Source organism: Mustelus asterias, chromosome 5, assembly GCF_964213995.1.
Source record: "Mustelus asterias chromosome 5, sMusAst1.hap1.1, whole genome shotgun sequence".
NCBI lineage: Eukaryota > Metazoa > Chordata > Chondrichthyes > Carcharhiniformes > Triakidae > Mustelus > Mustelus asterias.
In genome coordinates this window covers 84,743,930-84,759,808 of record NC_135805.1, presented here as the reverse complement: position 1 = coordinate 84,759,808, position 15,879 = coordinate 84,743,930, and the positions used below count along the sequence as shown (strand labels likewise).

Here is a 15,879-nt window from a genome sequence, read left to right as displayed (position 1 = left end):
GTGATTTTCCCTGCAGAATCTGACCCCGGGAACTAATCAGGGAGCAGGGTGGGGGATCAGCCTGGTAAGCGTGGGCTTCTGTGCTCAGAGTCATTGCAGAGGGAGCTGATTGCAGTCACAAGCCTCTGTATAGTTTAACTGGTAACTAAACGAGTTGTGTTTTCCCTCAACTGGTGAGTGAGCATCTTTACAGTAACACTGCAGTTGATTCCCCTGTGGAAAATGCTCACTGAGCCAGCAGTCACTTTTCATGGAACCCACATGGATAAGAATGCCTGTGTCTATGTCCCATTCCTGCATCGGGAGTAACTGAGCTGGTGTTACCCTGACATCACACAGCCCTACTGGCTTATGTGATGTCCATTGCCCAAATTTGGACTATGCAGATCCTTGGTATGGATTTATACATGAGTCGCTAAGATCTGGCGTTCACCTGCGAGAAGGTCCAGCACCTGCATTACTTCAGAGGCCCGGCACACAAAATACAGGTCGGGTAACTTCTGCTAATGTAACATTCCTGGAAAATCTATGGAGTAGATTTGGATGTATTTGACAGGGAATGTTGCTGTAGTTGCTGTAGGTGGGGGCTTGGGGGAGGCTTCTATCTGCCTTTGCATGGAAGACCCGCCTTGGAGAGCTGTCGGCCAATCTGATTGGCTGACAGAGCTCCATCCCCCTTCCAGGTCCAGCACTGCAGTGGCCAGAAGAGATACTGCAGCACTGTGCCTGAGCACAAGTCTCAGGACTGCACTTCAGGTAAGTCTTCAGAATTCCCACTCACCTGAAGAAAGGGTTTGGGGCTCCGAAAGCTTGTGTGGCTTTTGCTACCAAATAAACCTGTTGGACTTTAACCTGGTGTTGTTAAACTTCTTACTTCAGGCAAGTACCAGAGGTCCCAGAGCAGGAAGATAAGGGATTTCCTGGGGGGCCAGGGGTGATCTCAAAAGGGAGTGTAGGCCAGGAGGGAGAAGGAGGGCTCCCAAGTGCCTGAGTGGAGGATGTCCCAAATCTGTTAAGATTCTGCCCCACCCCCAGCCCCCCCCGCCCCCGCCCCCCCCCCTCCCACCTGAGATCGAGAGTGAAAACCTTTTCAATGTGACACACTGATCCAACCGAAACCCGCCAGCCTAAAAATTGAGGCTGGGTGGAAAAAGGCCACGAAGTGGCCATTAAGTGGCCATCTCAGGGCTTTAATAAGGGCATGGGCAGGCTTTGTATCTGAAGCCCTGCTCACCCCACTGTAAAATTGCATCTAGGTCAGGGTAGAAAGGATCTTGGAGGGTCAAATTCTGGCTGTAGAAAATTTTCATGAACCCAACATCCTAGGAACTCTTGCTCCTCTCCGCCTTTTACGGTACTATTATCCCCATCTATTATAAGTCCCATTATAACTACTCTCGCATTCTTGCATCTCTTTATGATTACCTTACATTTTTTCCTCTACATCCTTTCCACTTTTTGGTACTGTGGTGAACCATAGTTGGTTACCACTATGAGTGCTGAGCCATGGATGGTCAGCACTATGGGTGTGTAGATATGTTACTGTTGGGGTTAGGGTTGGGCTGTTCTACCTGTTGATATTGTTCTGTGGTACACTCCAGTTGGCTCCGCCTACCTGGGGAAGTATAAAGGTCACTGCACTGCCTGGTGACCCTTTAGTGTGGGATTGTATTGTATATAGTGTGCTCCATTCTTGTTAGTAATAAAAGCCTTTATTTCCCGGGTACAATCTAGCCTCCCGAGTGATTTAATCGCGCATCAATTTTATTACTAACAAAATTTTGGTAAAAAAAAACCATGGAGCAAATGTTGAAGCCCGATCGGCTTACTTTAGATCCACGTGCGGCAGGAGCGTCGAACACTTTCGACCATTGGTTAAAGTGTTTTCAAGACTACATCGATGCCTCAACAGCCATTCAAAACGACGCCGATAGACTGCGGGTCCTCCACGCGAGGGTAAGCAACACCGTTTACTCATCAATCCGCGATGCCCAAGACTACATAGGGGCCATCGAACTACTTAAGAAACGGTACAACAAACCGCCAAACGAGATCCATGCTCAACACCTTCTAGCCACTCGACGGCGGCAGCCCGGCGAAACGACAGGACAGTACCTGGGTGAACTCCAGCAGCTAGCCAGAGCCTGCAACTGCAAGCCAGTGTCGGTGGCCCAGTATACGAACGACTTGATCCGAGATGCGTTCGTGGCGGGAATCGGCTCATCGTATATTCGCCTTCGGCTGCTAGAGCAAGGTAATCTAGACCTCGCTAAGACAGTAGAATTGGCTGACACTATGGAAACGGCCTCCAGAAGTCTAGAAACATACCCCACCGACCACGTGGGAACATCGTGGCAAGTACAGCCACCGACTCAACTTTATTCAGCGGCTCCGAAAAACTGCGCGATTGTGTTTTCAACCTCGGACCTGACGACGGCGGCAGCTCCAGGAGGCCCGCGGTGTTACTTCTGTGGATTGGCGAAACACCCTCGGCAGCGATGTCCAGCTAGAACGGTATTGTGCTCCGCGTGTGGAAAGAAAGGGCATTATGCCAAAGTCTGCAGGACCAAACCACCCTCCAAACATAGCAGCGCGGCGTGTGATTCACCAGAGCCTATCTCCTTGTCTCCAGCGTCTTCGAGGTCTTCCACCACGTGCGATTCCAGAGCGCCGCCATTCCTGACGACAGAGACGCAAGACACGTGCGACCTGCAGGGGCCGCCACTTTTAGCGCCACCGACCATGTGCGATCCATGGGCACAGCCATTTTGGTCGGCACCGACCGCAGACGACCAGCAGGGGTCATCATCATCAACCATCTCAGCTGCCTGCAGTTGCACCCAAGACCCAACGGTGGCGTCAATCATCCTGGACCAGGCCAAGCCTCACAGACTCGACAAGTCCATGATGGGCATAGAGGTAAATGGACGCCAAATTCATTGTTTGTTTGACAGCGGGAGCACGGAGAGCTTCATTCACCCTGACACCGTGAAACGGTGCGGTCTCCGAGTACGGACTATCAGACAGACAATTTCGATGGCGTTGAGGTCCCGGTCTGTTACCGTGCTAGGGAGCTGCATGGTCAACCTAACGGTGCGGGGCACAGTTTACGAGAACTTCAGGCTCCTCGTGTTACCGCACCTTTGCGCTCCGATACTCCTGGGACTAGACTTTATGGTCCACCTGAGGAGTGTAACCCTGCAGTATGATGGGCCACTCCTTCCACTTTCAGTGGGAGCACAGCAGCCTCCAAATTGCCCAGCGCGCTCCACGTGTAGCCTCTCGACACTCAGAATCACCCCACCAGCTTTATTCGAGAATCTCGTGCCAGGCTGCAAGCCCATCGCAACCCAGAGCAGGCGTTACAGCGCTGAGGACCGGATCTTTATTCGATCTGAAGTTCAGCGGCTCCTCAGGGAAGGGATCATTCAACCTAGCTCTAGTCCATGGAGAGCGCAAGTAGTGGTGGTTAAAACTGGAAACAAACCCTGGATGGTCATAGACTATAGTCAGACCATTAATAGATACACGCAGCTGGATGCGTATCCTCTCCCGCGCATATCTGACATGGTCAACCAGATTGCGCAGTACCGGGTGTTCTCCACCATTGACTTGAAGTCAGCTTACCACCAGCTCCCCATTCGCCCAGAGGACCGGAAATACACGGCCTTTGAGGCGGATGGTCGTCTTTATCACTTTTTAAGGGTCCCCTTTGGCGTCACAAATGGGGTCTCGGTCTTCCAGCGTGCAATGGACCGAATGGTGGACCAGAACGGGCTGCGCGCTACCTTCCCGTACCTGGATAACGTCACTATCTGCGGCCATGACCAGCAGGACCACGATGCCAACCTCCTTAGATTTTTACGCACTGCGTCTCGCCTGAATCTGACCTACAACAGGGAGAAGTGCGTATTTTGCAAGCGCCGCCTAGCAATTCTCGGATACGTGGTGGAAAACGGGGTCCTTGGCCCTGATCCAGACCGTATGCGTCCCCTCCTTGAACTTCCCCTGCCCACTAGTATCAAAGCACTGAGAAGATGCTTAGGTTTCTTTTCATACTATGCACAGTGGGTTCCCAATTATGCGGACAAAGCCCGTCCGCTCATCAAGTCTACCTCCTTTCCCCTAGCAGCAGAGGCTCGCTTAGCCTTTGAAGGGATAAAAGCCGACATCGCGAAAGCCACGATGCACGCTGTTGATGAGTCCATCCCCTTTCAGGTGGAGAGTGATGCATCGGATTTCGCCCTGGCCGCCACACTTAACCAGGCGGGCAGGCCCGTCGCCTTTTTCTCTCGCACCCTCCAAGGCCCTGAAATTCGGCACTCTGCGGTGGAAAAAGAGGCCCAGGCCATTGTGGAGGCCGTTCGGTATTGGCGCCATTACTTGGCGGGAAAACGATTCACCCTGCTTACGGACCAGCGGTCCGCGGCGTTCATGTTCAACAACACGTTACGGGGTAAGATCAAAAATGATAAAATCTTGAGGTGGAGAATCGAACTCTCCACCTACAACTATGATATCATGTACCGTCCGGGGAAGCTCAATGAGCCCTCAGACGCCCTGTCGCGTGGAACATGTGCAAGTGTGCAGGAGAATCGATTACAGGCCCTCCACAATGATCTCTGCCATCCGGGGATCACTCGGCTCTTCCATTTCGTAAAGGCCCGGAATCTACCCTACTCAGTGGATGATGTCAGGTCCATAACCCAAAGCTGCCAGGTATGTGCTGAATGCAAACCGCACTTCTACCGACCTGACAGGGCACATCTCATTAAGGCCACTCGCCCTTTTGAAAGACTGAGTGTGGACTTCAAGGGCCCCGTCCCTTCGACAGATCGGAACGTGTACTTCCTCAATGTGATTGACGAGTACTCACGATTCCCTTTTGCCATTCCCTGTTCAGATACGACCGCTGCCACGGTTATCAAAGCATTACGGGATCTTTTCACCCTGTTCAGTTACCCCAGCTATATCCACAGTGATAGGGGCTCGTCATTCATGAGTGACGACTTGAGGCAATACCTGCTCTCAAAAGGGATTGCCTCAAGTACAACTACGAGTTACAACCCTAGGGGTAACGGACAGGTTGAACGAGAAAATGCTACAGTCTGGAAGGCTGTCTTACTGGCGTTGAGGTCTAAAGGTCTTCCAGTCTCCCGTTGGCAAGAGGTACTCTCTGATGCGCTCCATTCCATCCGCTCCCTCCTGAGTACGGCAACCAACGCTACTCCACATGAGAGGATGTTTTCCTTCTCTAGGAAGTCTTCCTCTGGGACCTCATTACCGTCTTGGTTGACGTACTCAGGACCTGTCCTCCTGCGGCGGCATGTTAGGACCCGCAAGTCCGACCCTTTGGTTGAACAGGTCCATCTCCTCCATGCCAACCCTCAATATGCCTATGTGGCATATCCTGACGGGCGAGAGGACACGGTCTCTATTAGAGGTCTGGCGCCTGCAGGGGACTTGGAAACCCCAGTCGCTCCCACACCCCTAGTTAGGGAACTCCTGACCCTTATCTCCCCTCCTGACACGGCACGGGCAGTATCGGGACCACCACTTAATCCTCTTACTCCCGTGTACAGCTTGCCTGAGTCCAGGAGATTGTCGCCACCCCGAGGCGTGCTCGAGTCCAGCAGATTGTCGCCACCTCGTGGTCCACCTGTCCGTGAGGAACTGGAAGAGTCACAGGACACCGCCTTGGAGAGAAGGTCACCACGGTTCCCAGAACCGGCATTACCGCCAGTGTTGAGGAGGTCGCAGAGACGGTGCGGTCCTCCAATACGACTGAACTTGTGATTATATGAACAGTTGTTCTGTTTTTTTTGCCCCGCCGTCCTTTGTTTTAAAGGAGGGGTGAATGTGGTGAACCATAGTTGGTTACCACTATGAGTGCTGAGCCATGGATGGTTAGCACTATGGGTGTGTAGATATGTTACTGTTGTCACTGTTGGGGTTAGGGTTGGGCTGTTCTACCTGTTGATATTGTTCTGTGGTACACTCCAGTTGGCTCCGCCTACCTGGGGAAGTATAAAGGTCACTGCACTGCCTGGTGACCCTTTAGTCTGGGATTGTATTGTATATAGTGTGTTCCATTCTTGTTAGTAATAAAAGCCTTTATTTCCCGGGTACAATCTAGCCTCCCGAGTGATTTAATCGCGCATCAGGTACCCCATAGACTACACCAAGCAACATAATTGCACCTCTCTGTTCCTTAGCTATAGCCAAATAGATTCTGTCCATGATCCCTCTGGGATATACTCTCACTTCAGGCACCACAATAATTCTTTCCTTAATCAATGCCACCACTCCTCCCACTTTTCTTCCTTTCTATCTTTCCTGAACACCTTGTATCCAGCAATATTTAATACCAAGTCCTGTCTTTCTTTTGAGCCAGGTCTGTGTTGCAGCCAGAACATCATAGTTCCACGTGTCAATCTGTGCCTGTAACTCACCAATACTATTAACCACACTCTTGCACATGAACCCTGCTTTAGACTTTATTACTTCCTCTTTTACTCTGATCCCATGCCTACTCTTGTGCCATCTATCTTTCCCAGTTGCCTGTGTATGTTCTACTCTCATTTCCTCTTATGAGTCGGAGTGAATCAATTTTCATGAACCCAACATTGAGCTCTCCAGCTCAATAATTGAGTTAGCGAGGTTTGAGATGGAGCAATCTACTGCTTGCTCTCCACAAACTTCCATATGCTGCAGTCCAGACACACAGCCTACCCTGCCATATTATTTATATCTACTTTGGTCTGCTATAAGTTTATTTTGAAAATGCAAACTTATAAAAAGCACTAAAACTGGACTAAATTTTAAATACTCCCTCAGGCTTACATGAACTATTCCAATTATTGGAGGCAAAAGACAAGCTCTGCCTCCCCTCTCTGCACTGAACTTCCACTCCCACCAACTTCCCAACATAAAACACAGGGTGAAATTCTAACCGCTTTCCCCAGTGGGCGAATTTCTGGCAGGGTGGGGTGGTGGAGGGTGGGGGGTGGGATTGGTGCATAGGTGTAATTCTGTTCACAATTCAATCACGCTTAGAATTTTCTTTGGAGCTGGGGACTGAAGATGCTGGCAAGGCTAGCTCCTTGGAGACCTGGGCACCAGTTTTATAGGGGGTTTTCCCTGGCACTAAAAAACGCTATGGCCCCTCTCCCACGAATCTCCAGCCCCAGTCCCCTCTGTTTATGATAAACTCAGTTTATGATCACTCCGTGCTCCGTACATCTTTTGGAGCCACACTCAAGTTACAAATGCTCATTCAGTTCCCTGCTTAAAGTAATTGACCCCATATTCTGGCAATTACTTACAGCTGATTGACTGTTAACTGCCGCTGACAGGCATTTTTCTATTAACTGTTGACTATCTTGCCACTTCTTTTAGAGTTTTTAGAAGTCCTAACTTAAATCTAAATGTTAAAAACTAAATTTCCGTTTGAAACATATTCACCGATCATTTAAAGGAGAGTTCCACCCTCTCAGTAAATTCCCAATTTCACACCCTGCAATCCATTTCTTTTAGTGACAACACTCCATCAGCAGATATCTGTTGCTAAGGTTGTTGGTATTTCAGTTAGGGTTGGAGTGAGGATATATCTAATTTTGTACTGAATGCCTTGCATACTCTTTTCTGTTTTGTATTCATGATGGGACAAAACCTCCAGGTGTACCAAAGTTTCAAGCAACAACTGAGGACCTATCTGTACTGGGTATGTCACTCCTCCTACCTGGCTGAGTCAGAGAGGAAATTTAACTTTATTACCTTTGCTTCAACACAAAAGCAGAAGCCAAGCCTACTTACACATCTGAGTTGACTTTTCCCATCACTGTGAAGGTTACAGCAGTATTAACTTCTGTGTAAAGGATCCTTGCAGGCCACCCAGGGGACCTCTGGCAGATAAGGCAGTCTGCAGTTTATATCTGTATACGCAAGTGTCTGACGCCATGTTCGCCACTTTATCACTTTCCCAGTGGAAAGGAGACATCATCGGGAAAGGGCACAGACTTTTATCATCTGGCAGGTTTCCCAAGAATCTCAGATATTATAAATGGAACTTAAATGGACATCAGTGTTGCACATATAAAACCAGCGCATATGTAAACAGAAAGTACTGCAGGATTGTTTAGCTGGCTTCTAACCATAGTAAATGTGATCCTCTATGTTTGTATACATTACATAGGAAGGGCTCTGGTTTCCTCCCACAGTCCAAAGACGTGCTGGTTAGGTGTATTGGTCATGGTAACTTCTCCCTCAGTGCACTTGAACAGGTGCCAGAGTGTGGTGACTAGGGGGTTTTCACAGTAACTCCATTGCAGTGTTTTTAATAAATGGGTGTTTTTCCGGTTGGAGGAAGGTAACTAGTGGCGTGCCGCAGGGATCGGTACTCGGGCCGCAACTGTTTACCATTTATATAGATGATCTGGAGGAGGGGACGGAGTGTAGGGTAATGAAGTTTGCAGACGACACAAAGATAAGTGGAAAAGTGAATCGTGTGGAGGACGGAGAAGATCTGCAGAGAGATTTGGACAGGCTGAGTGAGTGGGCGAGGATATGGCAAATAGAGTATAACGTTGATAAATGCGAGGTTATACACTTTGGAGGAAATAATAACAAATGGGATTACTATCTCAATGGAAACAAATTAAAACATGCTACCGTGCAAAGGGACCTGGGGGTCCTTGTGCATGAGACGCAAAAGCCCAGTCTGCAGGTACAACAGGTGATCAAGAAGGCAAATGGGATGTTGGCCTATATTGCGAGGGGGATAGAATATAAAAGCAGGGATGTCTTGATGCACCTGTACAGGGCATTGGTGAGGCCGCAGCTGGAATACTGTGTGCAGTATTGGTCCCCTTATATGAGGAAGGATATATTGGCATTGGAGGGAGTGCAGAGAAGGTTCACCAGGTTGATACCGGAGATGAGGGGTTTGGATTATGAGGAGAGGCTGAGGAGATTGGGTTTGTACTCGTTGGAGTTTAGAAGGATGAGGGGGGATCTTATGGAGACTTATAAGATAATGCGGGGGCTGGATAGGGTGGAGGCGGAGAGATTCTTTCCACTTAGTAAGGAAGTTAAAACTAGAGGACACAGCCTCAAAATAAAGGGGGGTCGGTTTAAGACAGAGTTGAGGAGGAACTTCTTCTCCCAGAGGGTGGTGAATCTCTGGAATTCTCTGCCCACTGAGGTGGTGGAGGCTACCTCGCTGAATATGTTTAAAGCGCGGATGGATGGATTCCTGAGCGGTAAGGGAATTAAGGGTTATGGGGATCAGGCGGGTAAGTGGTACTGATCCACGTCAGATCAGCCATGATCTTATTGAATGGCGGGGCAGGCTCGAGGGGCTAGATGGCCTACTCCTGCTCCTATTTCTTATGTTCTTATGTTCTTAATGTAAACCTACTTTTGACACTCATAAATAAACTTTAAAAAACTTACTCATGGCACTTTTATCATAAATTAGCCTACAGTGCCTACATAGGAAGTACTCATGATACATTTATCATACATTAGTCTACAATGCCTGCAAGACATAATGTTCCTGAAACAATAAACAAGTGGCTGTTGAAAGCCTGAGCCCACCTTTTTGCAGCTTCTGGCCAATCACCTGAATTAGGAATCTGTACCCACAGCAGATTGCAATTATGTTGAGGCCCAAATCACTAACTAAGTTACTGCATAGGATTCTGCATATAAATGGTTCATCATAGAATCCCAACAGTGCAGCACAAGCCCATTTGGCTCACCGAGTCTGCACAGACTCACCGTAACCTCACTCATTTACCCTGCTAATTCCCCAACCAGCACATCTTGGGACACCAAAGGTCAATTTAGCATGACCAATCCACCTGACCTGCACACCTTTGGGCTGTGGGAGGAAACCCACGCAGACACGGGGAGAACGTGCAAACAAGAGGTCGGTGTTATGCTTGCGGACTGGGCGAAGGTGTTCCACAAAGCAATCATAGAATCCTACAGTATAGAAGAAGACCATTCAGCCTATTGAGTCTGCACTGACTCTCTGACAGTGCATCTTACTCAGACCCATCCCATGCCCAATCCCCATAACTCCACGCATTTGCCCTACTAATCCCAAAACATCTTGGAACACTAAGAGACAATTTAGCATAGCCAATCAACCTAACCTGCACATCTTTGGACTGTGGGAGCACCTGAAGGAAATTCATACAGCAATGGGAAGAGCATGCAAACTCCACACAATCACCCAAGGCCGGAATTGAACCCAGGTCCCTGACGCTCTGAGGCAGCATTGCTAACCACTGTGCCACCATGGTTGGTGTAATGTTTCTCATCGGTTGTATGAAGGAGATGTTTGAAAAGGAGTAAGGCTTTCTACATGCCACCTTCCTGATGGTGCAAGAGTTTAGCACGTACGTTGGCACCTTCTGTTAATATAGAGAAAGCAAGTGTACAAAGTCAATATCAGTGGAAGATGGCTTTGACTCATTCTGCTGCATCTATCCTGACAGCTTACTATCATGATTTTAACAGGTGTTTGGCATTGAGTAGTGTCCACCATCTGTTTCATTTCCTGAAGTAAGATTGGGATGGAATCTGTCCATAAGTGACCCTTTTAGAGAGCCCTGTTATAGGGTTTCCATGCATGCTTGCCTCCTTGTCTGTCATTTAGGAAATGGCAGCGAGGTGTTTGCCTTTTCAAACTTGGTGAGGTCAGCTCTCCCTGCAGCATGTATACCTACACCATAAGCGTGTGAGCTCCCGTCGTGAAAATTGAGGTGAATTTATGTTAAATTTTACAATTGATTTTTTTCATTAGGAAAAAAAGCAATCAACCAAACTTCAAGAACTAAAAAATCAAATTGGATTTAATTGGGTGGAAATTGAATCTCTTCGCATTCACTTCTCTTGTAAAATGGGCTGAATTTCAGGGACCAACATCCTGTGCCCAAAGGACATCTGAAAGATGTCCAACTCAATATTGGGCCATTTTTCAGGGTTGCCTGGTGACTGCCGAGAACAAGCGTGTTGCCTGTTTTAGGATCCCTCCGGGAAAGTGTGACTCAGCAGCAGCTGCCATCAAAAAGGAGGACTTGTACTATTGAAATGAAAAACAGCAAGGCATGTTCTTCAAATTATGAATTGTTCTTACCTTGTGTCACAGTACTTCACTTGAGAGGAAAGTCTTGAACCCACCTGTTTCAGAGACTGAGAAAGAACAGAGTGAGAAAAAGCCATGCCTTCCAAAATGCATTTCACTTGATTCAGATCTCTAACTAATCTATTTAACCTCTTTAGGGAACATTGTGAACATTTACTCCCTAATCTCTGACGTACCTAAGTTAAACTCCAAAAAAATGTACACCTCATTATTCAAACCTGGAAAACTGATTTCCACAGACATTATATCCCTGGTCCCAGCTGCATAAAACCCATTAACCTAGAAATTATTTGTTGGCAATATTAGCATATGAGCATTTAACATATTTGTATGACATTCCACTGTCTACTATTTTAACATAGGGATAAGCCCTTTTATTGCAGTACTGGATTCAGCTGGATGGTGCCCTTAGCGTTCCCAGATGAACAACATGCTGTCACTCAATGCCTGGGCTGACATATAAAGGAGGGCTGCATGGGCAAGATCGGTGGAGGCTATTGGTGCCTGTGGAACGGTGTCCTCGAACACCTCACTGAGGAATGATAAGGAATGGAAATTAGGTCATGGGGGAAACAGCATTTGCTGTGTATATAACGGTCTTAAATTCGCTGCTGCAGGAACATGACATCAATGTTGTTAATGCTTAAAAAGAAACAAATCTATCAGCAGGCAGTGTTCAGGCACTTTAGTGACATGGCAAAAGTTCAGGGGCAGAATTTCAGCTTCTTGACCTAGCAAAATAGCAAAAATACTTAAATATTGCCTTTAACATGGAATCCTCAGGCCTGGTGATTATATAAAAACATTAATCAGAACATCTGAGATGTTAATTGTTTAAATGTAGTCAAGGGGCCCGATTTTATCATTGCGCTGTGTCCATTTTTGGGTGCAAAAACTTGGTAAAGTCGGGTGTGAGGCAAGTAGTGTGATCCGCACCTGCCTACCTGCCGGTTCCCCCTTATCCAACGCCTGGAAATGGCCGCAATTGGGACCACGCCTGAAATGGGCGTGACGGCCATTTAAATGTATTTGCATGCATTTAAATTGACTTAATGGGCTGCACGCCCAACTTTACCGGCACTTCCCTCTTTACCACCGCGTTCGCCCATCCGGAATCGGCGCGAAACAGACATGCTCCATAAAAACCGGATTCAGGCGCTCCAGTTAATGAGGAGGTGGAGGGGGGAGGGGGTCTGCTGCCCCTCTGCCTGAGATCAGTGGAGGGGAAAGGGGGGTCTGCTGCCACTCTGCCTCAGATCAGTGGGGGGGAGGGGAAGAGGGGGGTCTGCTGCCACTCTGCCTGAGATAAGTGGAGAGGGAGCAAGGGGGTCCACTGCCACTCTGCCTGAGATCAGTGGGGGGGAAGGGGGGTCCCCTGCCACTCTGCCTGAGATCAAAGGGGGGGGGAAGCGGGCCATGATCGGTCTGGGTTGTGGGGGTGTGAGGGGATAAGGGGGTCAAGTGATGCTGTGGGGGTGGGGCAATGTCTGTGGGGGCCAGGGGGAGGCATTATCCGGCCCAGGAGCGATGTGGCAGGGAAGACGCATTCTATCATTTATTTCTGCACATGCGCAGTTGGAGGTGCCGATTGGAGCTGCAGGATTTCGGGTGCGTTAAGCCCCACCCACAGCGTTCTGCAGCGCAATTCGGAATCGCTGATATTTTTTCAGGCAGGGTGCGTATGGGGGCACTTGAGAATGGCTAAAAAAGTCAGTCCTGAAACACTCGCAGCTTCAAGATTGCCCAGCACTTAGAATCAAAATGGTAAAATAGGGCCCAAATAGTTTTACCTGAAGGATCACAGGTAAACTAGGGAGTTGGGAAAATACTATCTTATTTGTTGCAAGAACCGGACAGAGATAGAAACAGAGGTTAAATCAACATCATATTTATTGATCTGTAATCAATATTTCTCTACCAACATTTTTATGAGTGGCACAGAGGGATTTAGGGCAAAACTAGTGAAGTAAAAGGAATGCTATTATGTGGTTCTTGTATTTCAAAGCAATGTAAAAATACTTTGTTCTGTCAAATGGCTTAGATTTATATTTGCTTTGTCATTGTGTGTGGGCGTGTATCTTTGAATGGATGCCATGATGTGGAGATGCCAGCATTGGATTGGGGTAAACACAGTAAGAAGTCTCACAACATCAGGTTAAAGTCCAACAGGTTTATTTACCTGTTGGACTTTAACCTGGTGTTGTGAGTGGATGTGACAGGAAGAGGGTGTGTCTTTGAGTGAATATGACAGGTGAAGGGTGTGTGTTGGAGTGAGTATGTCAGGTGGAGGGTTTGTGTTGGAGTGTGTGTGAAAGGTGAGGGGTGTGTGTTAGATTGAGGCTGTGTCAGGTGGAAGATCTGAGTAATGACTGTACTAATGTTGTGATTTAGGTAACTGTGGAATTGTGCCTAATCTTCAGCCCATTGGATTTGTGAAAGGAATTGAATGCAAACATTTTTTGGCATTTGCAAAATGAACTTCTAGGCCGTTAAATGTGGTAATTAGTATCCTGGTTTTAATAGGGTCGGCATCTTAACAATTATACGCAATGAGCCAGATTTGTGACAGAAATAATGATGGTACTAACTGTGCTCAGTGCTGTTTGATTGGAAATCAGACAAAAACTTCTTGTGGCTTCACATGCATTGTTAAATGCAGAAATTAGGAAATTAGTGCCTTGAATTGTTCTGCTTCTCCAGATACTCCACCAGAACAGTATCTCGCCAAGACACCCCCCATTCAAATTTATTCAATCGTGTACCGTTGCTGCTCTTCCCTGATATATATGAATGAGATGTGTGAGAAAACTTTAGGACTTCTAGAAAACATTAGTAAATTCTGGGATTAATTCTTAATTCTGTAAAACAACTTATTTTAAACTGAAAATGAACTTTATTTGTGTAGTCTCTCATTGCTTCAGATTTTAATTATTGTTGGAGATTTTTTAAAGAATTAAATATTCTTTATGTCTCGTTTATTTCTGTTTTTAATCTCATTTTTCTTCTTTTCCTTTTCTTTTGTTTTCTCTACCTGGTTTTTATGATTGTATGATTCTGATTTGACATTGAATTCAACATTCTAACTTACATATTAGAGTCTGCGCTGTCCATTAACGAAACCTGAATCTAACTGGTTAAGGAGATGTTCAGTGATGAACAAAGCATCATAGCTGTGAGGGACAGCTCGGGGATAGGATATTAGTATGTAGATAGGCTGGAAAATTGGGCGGGGATCCTGGATTCAGGATTCAATCCTGGACCGGGGAGCGGCGCGGGCTTGGAGGGCCGAAGGGCCTGTTCCTGTGCTGTATTGTTCTTTGTTCTTTGAGAGACAGAATGCCCTGTAGAGGATGGTGCGTTTGTGGCAGTCAGTTCCAGTGCAAAACCCCATAAGAAGTCTCTTTGCCACCAAGAACGTAGTTTTGCTTATTAAGAGTGCAGTGGCAGGCACTCCAGATGTAAGGCCAAGAAAAGCACAGGAAGTTGCTAACCTCAGGGTCAGTGAGATTCCTAGTCAACATATCCCATTTACACTGGGATACAGCCACTGTGGATTGTTGTCCTCCCCTCATCCCACCCTGGCTTTGTGAATTCAGCTATTTTCATGACAGCACAAGTTCAGCCAGAAATATGAATTTTGCCCTCGGAGCTGATTACCAGACCTCAGCTGGATGACACTGGCAGCGCAGCCATTGAACAGATTGCTTTAGTTGCGAATTATTTGGAGAATGGTCTCCAAAGCTTCATCTGCAATCACCCGATTCATTCTTGCTCTGGATCTCCCAAGATAATGGGTTGAGTTCCTGGGATCCAAAGACAGCAATACACAATACAGCTGAGAATCTAACTTTATGGGCGGGATTTTCCGGCCACACTCACCCTGAAAATAGAAAATTCTGCCCAAGGTCAACGGACTTTTCCACGGTCTGCTCCTCACCTGCTCTGATTCCCTTGGCGGGCGGAACAGAAAAATTCGCCCCTAAGTCTCAAACTGAGATAATGAAAAGAACTGCAGTGGGCACTGATTAAAGGGACCAATGACTCTCCTCTGGCATGAAAAACACAGTCCTATTGTTTGTTAAAATATAAGCACGGACATATGCAATAATAAGTGTATTTATATATACACAGATTCACTCAATTTCTAAACAGATACAGCAGTGCCTGTCTGCTTCCAGTTTTGGTTGACGTACTCAGGACCCGTCCTCCTGCGGCGACATGTAAAGGCCCGCAAGTCCGACCCCTTGGTCGAACAGGTCCATCTCCTCCACGCCAACCCTCAGTATGCCTATGTGGCATACCCTGACGGGCGAGAGGACACGGTCTCGATCCGAGACCTGGCGCCAGCAGGGGACGTAGCAACCCCTGTCGCTCCCATACCCCCAGTAACAAACCCATTATCTCTCATTTCTTCCCCGGACACGGCGCGGGCAACATCGGGACCATTGCTTAACCATTTTACTCCCATGTACAGCTTGCCTGAGCCCAGAAGATGGTCGCCAACGCAGGGCGTGTCAGGATCCCCTGGACTACCGTCACCTCAGGGTCAACCGGCCTGTGTGTCCGTGGAAGAACAACTGGACGCCGTTTTGGGGAGAACACCACCGCAAGTGCCTACTCCGGTGTCACCGCCGGTATTGAGGAGGTCACAACGACGGTGCGGTCCCCTTGACCGTCTGAACTTATAGACTGCTGACATTTTATTCTGGTTTTTGTACCCCGCC

The 15,879-nt window shown here is 47.6% G+C and overlaps 1 protein-coding gene across 2 annotated transcripts in view; it reads left to right on the top strand.

The window, feature by feature from the left end:
- xkr6a (XK, Kell blood group complex subunit-related family, member 6a) overlaps window positions 1–15,879 on the top strand; it is a 464,827-nt gene that overhangs the window by 348,976 nt on the left and 99,972 nt on the right. The window lies entirely within an intron of this gene.